This window comes from Carcharhinus amblyrhynchos, chromosome 14 (assembly GCF_965287045.1).
Source record: "Carcharhinus amblyrhynchos chromosome 14, sCarAmb.v2.hapA, whole genome shotgun sequence".
Classification (NCBI taxonomy): Eukaryota; Metazoa; Chordata; class Chondrichthyes; order Carcharhiniformes; family Carcharhinidae; genus Carcharhinus; species Carcharhinus amblyrhynchos.
The window spans coordinates 50,029,354-50,038,465 of NC_137337.1; the positions used below are offsets into that span (position 1 = coordinate 50,029,354).

General features: G+C 43.3%; 1 non-coding gene across 1 annotated transcript; it reads right to left on the reverse strand.

Moving 5' to 3' along the window:
• Nucleotides 1-7,014: 7,014 nt before the first annotated feature.
• On the reverse strand, nt 7,015-7,213 carry LOC145352841 (U2 spliceosomal RNA). Its single transcript, XR_013888606.1, has one exon. It is a non-coding gene; the product is annotated as a U2 spliceosomal RNA (small nuclear RNA).
• Nucleotides 7,214-9,112: the final 1,899 nt, after the last annotated feature.

Here is a 9,112-nt window from a genome sequence, read left to right on the forward strand (position 1 = left end):
CTAAACCACTACAGAAAAATCATTAAGAAATGTAACCAGACGGACCACCAGGCATCAAACATAGGCATCAGGAACAGTAATGCCATGCCCAGCCTCCTCACTAACACCTGGGGCTTTTGCCAACACTGGGAGAGTTGTCCCATAAAATGTCAAGTAACAGCTTGATGTAGTCATATTCATTGAATCATACCTTACAGCCAGTGTCCCAAACACCACCACCATCATCCTTGGCTTTGTCCTGTCCATGAAAAGAAGGACAAATCCAATCAGTTTTTTTTTGTTCATTCATGGGATGTCATTGTCAGTGGCTGGCCAACATTTATTGTCTGTCCCTAGTTGCCCAAGGGCAGTTGAGAGTCAACCACATTGCTGTGACTCTGGAGTCACATGTAGACCAGTCCGGCTAAGGACATTAGTGAACCATTTGGGTTTTTCCAACAATCGACAATAGTTTCATGGTCATCAGTAGATTCTTAATTTCAGATTTTTTTTATTGAATTCAAATTCCACCATCTGTTGTGGCAGGATTTGAACCCGGGTCCCCAGAACATTAGCTGAATTTCTGGATGAATAATCTAGTGATAATACCACTAAGCCATCACTTCCCCTTCTGCTCCATCCGGCCACTCTCAATCATCAGAATAGAGATGGAAGGATCCATCAACATTGCTCTCAAGCTGTGGTCGCATGGCAATAATCTGCTCACTGGTGCTCAGTTTGAGTTCTGTTCAGATCAATCAGCTCTTGACTTTATTTCCCAACATGAACTAAAGAACTAAACTCAAGATGTCAGGTCACTGAACTTGACGTCAAGGCAGAATTTGGCTGACTGACATCTGAAATCCCTGACAAAATTGAAGTCTAAAGGAGTCAAGGGGAAAACTCTGGTTTTGAGTCATACCTGGCACAAAGGAAGATGCTTGTGGTGGTTGGAGGTCAATCACCTCAGTTTCAGGACATCACTGCAGGAGTTCCTCAGGGTAGTGTCCTAAGGCCAACCATCCTTAGGTGCTTCATCAATGATTTTCCCGCAACCAAAAAGTCATAAATTGGGATGATTGCACAACGTTCAGCGCCATTCACAATTTCTCAGATACTAAAGCAGTTTGTGCACATGTGCAACAAGACATGGACAATATCCCCCACTATTAACATCCCTGGGGATTATCATTGACCAGAAACTGAATTGTACCAGATGTATAAGCGGCCATAAGATCAGTTCAGAGACTAGGAATTCAGGACCTCCTGACTCCCTAAAGCCTATCCACCATCTACAAGGCACAGGTCAGTACTGTGATGGAATACTTGCCTGGACAAGTGCAGTTCCAACAACACTCAAGAACCTCAACCTCATTCAGATCAAAGCAAGGATGTCCTACTAGACATTAGTAGGCCACTAGAACAGCACCCCATCCACCACCTTCAATATTCACTCCCTCCTTCACCAGTGCACAGTGACAACAGTGTGTACCATCTACAAGATGCACTGCAGCAAATCCTCTAGGAGTCCTTGCAAAAGTGTGACCTCAACCGCCTAGGGCATGGGCAGCAGATATGAGAACACTGCCACTTGCAAGTGCCCCTCCACTGAGTACTCTCTCTGAACTTCTGATCAGTTCCTGTGAAGTTTCAAAATCAAACCCAGAGATAAAGTGCCCCAATGTAAAATGTAAAGGCTCACAAGCTCCATTGGAAACAATTGCAATCAAAAAGGTTAAGTTTTCACTTTGTGGATGGGAGTACAGATTGTCACACTGCAACCTTCTGCCACCCTGTGGCAAGATTTCATTTCAGCCTTCAGAATTTTATCCCAATTACTCCTGAAGACAGAAGCATTTCTCTCTTTAGAAATCTAGACATCCAGAACTCTCAAAATCTGTACTTGTATTCTCAGTTACAATTTAAAATGTATTTACCCTAGGCACAGGATTTGGTTGCTTTTGGGTACACTCTATGTCCACAAGCTCCTACACTGACTGAGTCCTTCCAGATTCATTCCTGTAATAATGTCGAAGGTGACTCATTGTGAGCGCTTTATTATTAACATAATATAAATACTAGATAAGGCTCTGACAGAACTAATACATGTCTGCTCTCTTCTCCCCTGGCTCCAACTGAGGTTTCTCCCCGACCCACGACATTTGCAACTGATTGGTTCAGCTTCCCGCACAGCCCTCATTGATCACCCCCTTAAAGGGGCCACACAACCACACTCATTCCCCCCCCAACTCCTGATACCACCTACGAATGAAACAAAAAAGATCATTAAACATAAGCACAACGACACATCAGAGACACTCAGAGAAAAAGTTCATTCACAAAGCCAATTGGTTTGGAGACTTCCGGACTCTGGACGGACATCTCAACTTGGTACTGGGTCGTTCAGTGAGTGTAAAATCCAGGCTGGCAGATGCAAAAGGGAAACTCAATCACGGGTCGCCATCCTCCTCAATAGCTACTGCCTCCTCGGCTTTGGATACTGTGGATTATCTCAGCTCCACATTAACAACAGGAGTCTTTGCATCAGCAACTGGCAAACAGGAGTCAACAGCAGGACACACCTGTTGATCCCCTGAATCAGGTCCAATTCTCTTCCTCAAATAATCCACATGATCCTTTACATAATGACCTTGTACTTCTACAACACGGGAGACCAGTCCAGTTCTTTCCACAATTTTACCAGCCGTTCATGCGAGTCCACCTGTAAAATTCCTGCCCAGGACTAAATCATCAACCTGGAAAATTCTGTTTCTTTTTCTTGGGTCGTGGCTTTTTTTTCTGGGACTTGTTTGCCCTCCATCCTCCCCACCAAATCTGAAAATACTAAATCTAGGCAGGTCCATGGCGATGTCCCATTAGTAATTCAGCTGATGTGATTCCTGTGCTCATATTTGGCATGGTTTTGTACAACAAGAAACTTGCCTAACGTAAAGACAGTGACCTGTGAACTTGCTTTTTCACAGATGATTTGAAAGTTTGTACAACTCATTCTACTAAACCATTGGAAACTGGGTGGTAAGGGGCTGTCTGAACATGGTAAATTTGACTTAACAAATTTTTAAAGCTCCTCTGCTGTAAATGCTGTGCCACTGTCTGACATTAAGAGCTCTGGGATGCCATGGATGGCAAAAATCTGCCTGAACTTGTCAATGGTGACTGCGACTGTTGTAGACTTCATCAATTGGACATCCAGCTATTTAGAATGAGCATTAACCAGGATGAGGGACATGTTTCCCATGAACTGCCCTGTGAAGTCTGTGTGTTGTCTATGTAGGGTGGCATAATGGCACAGTGGTTAGCACTGCTGCCTCACAGCTCCAGGGACCAGGCTTCCATTTCCTGCTTGGGTCACTGTCTGTTTGCACATTTTCCCCGTGTCTGCGTGTGTTCCCTCCGGGTGCTCCAGTTTCCTCTCACTGTCCAAATATGTGCGGGTTAGATTGATTGGCCGTGATAAATTGCCCCTTAGTGTTCCGGGATGTGTAGGAAGAGGGATTAGTGGAATAAATATGTGAGGTTTTGAAAATAGTGCCTGGGTGAGGTTGATGTCAGTACAGATTCGACGGGCCAAATGTGTTTCTTTGATCCCGTGTAATCTTGACCACAGCTGACCAGGCCACCCTCATGGATGCATCTTTGTCGATGGCGGTAATGACTGTTGGGCTTCACAACTCGGGCACTGGATGACCATTCTTCCCATTCCTTTATCGGTTCCTGGCCAACAAACGCAATTTCAGAATGAAAGTAGTGCTTTCATTCTACTTTGTCTGGCCTGTATGTCATGCAATGCCTGTAATAAAAGCCATCGCCCCCTGGGATGGCACTATAACACCCCCACAATGACACACAATCTTCACATGTTATCACCATCCTACACTGCAGGTAAGGTATCATATCGCCAACCTTGCATCAACATCCTCTTAACTTCTGACAACACTCAGACCCTTTCAGTCCCAGTTTTTATGAGCAGCTGAGACTGGCAAAGTCTCTATCAGGTGCAATACCAACACTATTTCTTGTGGTACCGCAGGTGACGGCTCTGTCTGCAATAGAGGAAAGAGGCTGAGTACATGCATGTTTGATATTTGAGTTCCTGGCCTATGCTAGAAAGAGTAGCTGTATGCAGGTAGCAATAAAGTCCAAGTCTGTGCCCTCACAGAGGCAATTGGTGGCATTGGTTTATCCTCTCAGAATAAACCCAACATTGGCTTGTGATCTGATACTATGGTGAAATCTCTACCGTATATATATTGTGTAGATGAAATTTCGTTATCACATGAATTATCGTCAGACTGTCTTTGTCTACCTGAGTATACTTTTTCTCAGCGCCTGATACTATTCTTGGTGCAAATGCAATTGGCCTTTCCATTCTGTCTGACAGCTTGTGGGAAAAATCTGCTCCCACTCCATAAGGTGATGCATCACAGGTAACTACCAGTGGATCAAAGTGTACAAGCAGTGTCAACTCTGTAAGGCTTATTTCACTTTTGGAAACACCTCTTTTTGCTTTCCTTCCCACTTCCATCACTGATGTTTCTTCAAAAGCAGGCAAAGTGGAGCTAAAATATAAACACGTTTTATAAGAATCTGCTGTAATAATTCACCATCCCTAGGAACAATTTTAACTCTGATACATTTTTTTGGCTGTGGTATTTTCCTTCTGGTTTTAACTTCATCCTTCACAGGATGTAGATCTTTTGCTTCTACCCTCTAACCCAGGTATGTAACTACATCCACCTGGAAAGTGCATTTCTCTCATGTCAAACAGATGTCCGCTTCCTTAAATCTTCTTACACCTTTTCTAAGTTGGCCCTGTACTCCTCAGGGAGCTCCCCAGTATTTAGAACATCATCCCGGTACATCACTACTTTAGGAATGCCCTGCAATAAACTTCCCGTTGTATGTTGGAAAATGGCACAGGCCGATGAGACTCTAGAGGGAAAATGTGTGCACTGGTGTAACCCTTTGTGGGTGTTGATGGTAAACTAACCGCTGGGAATCTTCATCCAACTCCAGCTGCTGATGGGTGTGACTGAGATCTAACTAGGGGTACCTGAGGCACCCTGTTTAATTTGGCATAAAGATCTCCAATTCTCAGAATGGGGTATCTATCTGTCTGGGCTCCTCAACTTACGGTTAATTTATGATCCCACACATCCTTACAGTGCGATCTGGCTTCAGAATAGGAACTATAGGTGCAGCCCATTTAGAAAATGTACAGGGATTTTGACACCTAAGTATCCCGAAAGAAAACCTTTCGGCGTTGCCTCAGGTATAAATAAACTTTGGCTTCAGTCCCTTTCTCAGTTCCTTTTTGGAAAACCTCAGTATCTGCACAGTAGCGCTTTAAACCCTACATCCCGAATATTTAATATCTCTAACCAGTCTAATTTTATGTGCTTTAACCAGAAACAAGTTCTGTGACTCTCAATCACTGAAACTAGTAACCGTGCTGCAACAGAAACAGAAAATGCTGGAAAATCTCAGCAGGTCTGACAGCATCTCTGGAGAGAGAATACAGCTAATGTTTCAAGTCTACATGACCCTTCATCAGAAATTTGTTTTTCTTTCATATTCCAGCATCCACACTATTTTGCTTTTGTTGAAGTAACTGTGCTATTTGGTTTCTGTAGGATACTGTAACTATAACTGACCCCACTGTTATTGCGTCTCTCCTATAAACATAGACAAAATGGCTTCTGAATTCCTCAACTCTTCCTTTTTTGGAAGTATGTTTGTTCCCCTATGACTGTTGCAGCAGTTCCTGTGTTGACCGCCATTTTAAGAGATCTTCTGTTGACCATCAAGGCAATTTCTACAGGGGCACCTTATTGATTTGGGCCTGATTTAAAGTATACGATTTGAATACCCTGTTAGACTCCTCAGCCAGACTCTTTAATGGTGCTAACCTGTTGTTGCTTTTTCTTGTGTGTTCTGTCCTGCATTCTGCACTATTTTAGTAAATGACTCTTTCTTGTGAAATATAAATGTAAGGAATGTCTGCCAGTTTCCTGGGAGTGCTCTTCCCTGCACCAGAAACAAACTTCCACCCTCAGTGCTGTACTACCCCCCTCAGCCTCTGCTGCACCCTCACTCAGGCTGTTCTTTGCAACAGCCATTTCCCATCACAAACGGTTCACCTCACTGGGCACGCGATTCAGTCTCCTGAGCCATCCCTATGACCTTTTCCAAAGAGATTTTGGTCTCAGCCAGCAGCTTTTTCTGTATTGTCAGTCTTCTGATCCCACTGACCAAACAGTCTCTTAACATCTCCCCAAAATCGCAGTGTTGTGCTAACCTTCTCAATCTGACCATGAACCCAGAGACAACCTTCCCCCAGTTCCTTGACAGCAGAATGGTATTTATACCTCAACATGATGGTTGAAGGTTGGGGGTTCAAATTATCTTTGATCACTTCCACTCTCTGATCAAAAGACTTTAGGCAGGATTTTACAGCCTCGCTCGAGTGAAACTGGAAAATCCCGCCTGAGGATGACGGACATTTCCATTGTCCACCCACTCAAAATTCCATGGCAGGCGGGGAGGTAGAATTCTAGCATTTGTACCTTGAGCATCATGTGATGTTAGGCTCCTCACTAGACTGTATGTTTGCGGGCCACAGACTGTGAATAGTTTGTTTTTCCTCTGCCATGACCACATTAACCAAGAAGAATTAACCCACCCCTTTTATATATTGCCCCAACTCTGAACTCCTGGGTCAAATGGCTCAATCTTCCTGATGAAAAGGCATTTTTCAGGCATTTATACTTGTCCCTTCTTAGCTTCAGTGATTATGCTTCTCCCTTTCTAACTGCGCACTATGATTCCCAATGACTGATGTATTTTTTCCACGTCACCTGTGTAGTAAAAGGTGGCTTGTTGTGGCTTTAACAATGAATGATTTTTTTGTTTTTATTCCAACTCAATCAAATCAAGTCCGATTCAGAGTCTCAACAAGTTAAGACATTCCCGATCCAAGCTGACAAGACAGGGCTCTCACCTCCTGTCTTGGGCCTGATCTACATGATCCAAGCTGATTGGAGTAGGCATAGCTCCTCCTCCAAAGCTTGATCTCATTTGCATCTTAGCCAAAAGGCTGAGATGCCACTTTAAAAAATTGCTTCAAATGAAGCTAAAATGTAACCTAATAACTTCAACCAAGTACAGCATGTCTATACTACACCTGATCTTAGCCAAAAGGCCGAGAAGCCTTATTAATACAATATATATCCAGGTTAAGAGTTTTACAGAACTAATACACAAGTCTCCTCTCTTACTAATACACTCCTCTTTAACTTGTGCTTAATTAACCCTCTCTCCACTCGCATTGTCTGTACCTTTAAAACTTGATTATCTGTAGGGACTCGCATTCCAACAATTACCTTGTAAATTGAGTTTGTGTCTATATATGCCCTGTTTGTGAACACAACTCCTCACTCACCTGAAAAAGGAGCAACACTCTGAAAGCTTGTGCTACCAAATAAATCTACTGGTCTTTAACCTGGTGTTGCGAGATTTCTTACTGAGCTTATCCCAGTCCAACGCTGGCATTGCTGCATCATGGTTACAGCTGGCCAGAGGTTTAGCTGGACCAACCTGTCAGAATTGTGGAGACAAGAAGAGGGCAGGCGTTAGCTACTCTGCATTGTGAGGCACACATCTTAAAACTTCTCCAGCAGTTACATGGGTTAAAGAAGGTGATTGAATATTCATCACTTGTGTAGATGGATACTTCTCCAATAAGACTCTTGAACACCACTCAGAATAGTTGTCTAAATGATATTTATCCCTGCCATGAAGTCAATGCCTAACCCCCTCCGTCAGCAACAATGCACTAAAGGATATTCCTCTGAAATTTACCAAGCTTATGTTGCTGCTTTTCCTATGACCTCAGCATGATAGCGAGTTCATGGCAACACCATCACCTCTGAATTTTCTCATCCTAACTTGAATATATTCCAGCTCCATCATTCCTAAGAAAAAATTCTGGAGCAGGCTACTTAACAACATTGCAGAAGCACGGAAAGGGCTGCTGTAGCTTCATGAGTCAGCTAGAGATAGGGAGAAAGGTGGCTGCGTCAGAATCACCCACGTTCCCTGCAGAAATGAATGAGGTTTTGATTTTGAAGTAAGTGCACCACGTCCAGACACAGTGCGTGTGAGGAGGTAGTCACTAACATACATAACTGTGTTATACACAGCAATTACTTACAGTGCCAGATCATTTACTACCTCATCAGCTCAAACAAATTAATTCATTCAAAACATTGTTGGAATTACAAATGAAGTACACCCAATGCAAATCTCCAGTGTGTGATGGGTGGGTGAGATGGGTAGTGTGTGGGCCCCATGCTGTCTATTGTTCTGCTTCATAGCACTTTGAATGCCCATGGACCAGCACTTCACAGCAATAGCTTCCTTCTGCAGATATTCTTTCATTTATTTACTTAAATCAATTTCCTTGAAAGAAACCCTTCCATGTAGCATAGCTGAATTTTCCACACACATGTAATCATGTAGCTGGTTAGTAACTGACCTATGTCTTTGTGACAAATTGTCGCCTCAGCTATTCTTTAGTAGAAGACAGCAGGTAACAAGGGAGAGGTCACAGATGGGGTGAGACCCCTTTCCCACCCCACTTAAGACAGCAGCCCTGATCCTACCTTAGTACAGTTTTGCACACCGATATCCAAAACCTCACACACACACCCCTGTCCCACCCAAGAAACATTATCCTGCTGCCACTGTTTGGAGGGATCTTAAATTAACTCAGCTTTGAACAAACAGCTGAAATACATTTCTATCATAATTAAGCTGCTCTCAATCCTCCACAGTGCTGATAGCAAATAACCCAACGGGAGTTACACTTCATACGAAGCAATTGCATTAATTAATGTTTACACTTCTGCCTCAAATAAGAGGCTGATGCTTCAGTGGAAGAGGAATCTTTAGTTCTAGTGTTTAATTGTTGAATATTCTGTTGTTGCTTTGATGCATTTTACTTTGTTCTCCTCAGATTCTCTGCTTCCTGCAGATGATTTCTTTCTATCGTTGCAGGAAGTGACTTACGGTGTCTGTGGGGGTCAAAGGCTGCTGTGAGAATAGACAGGAG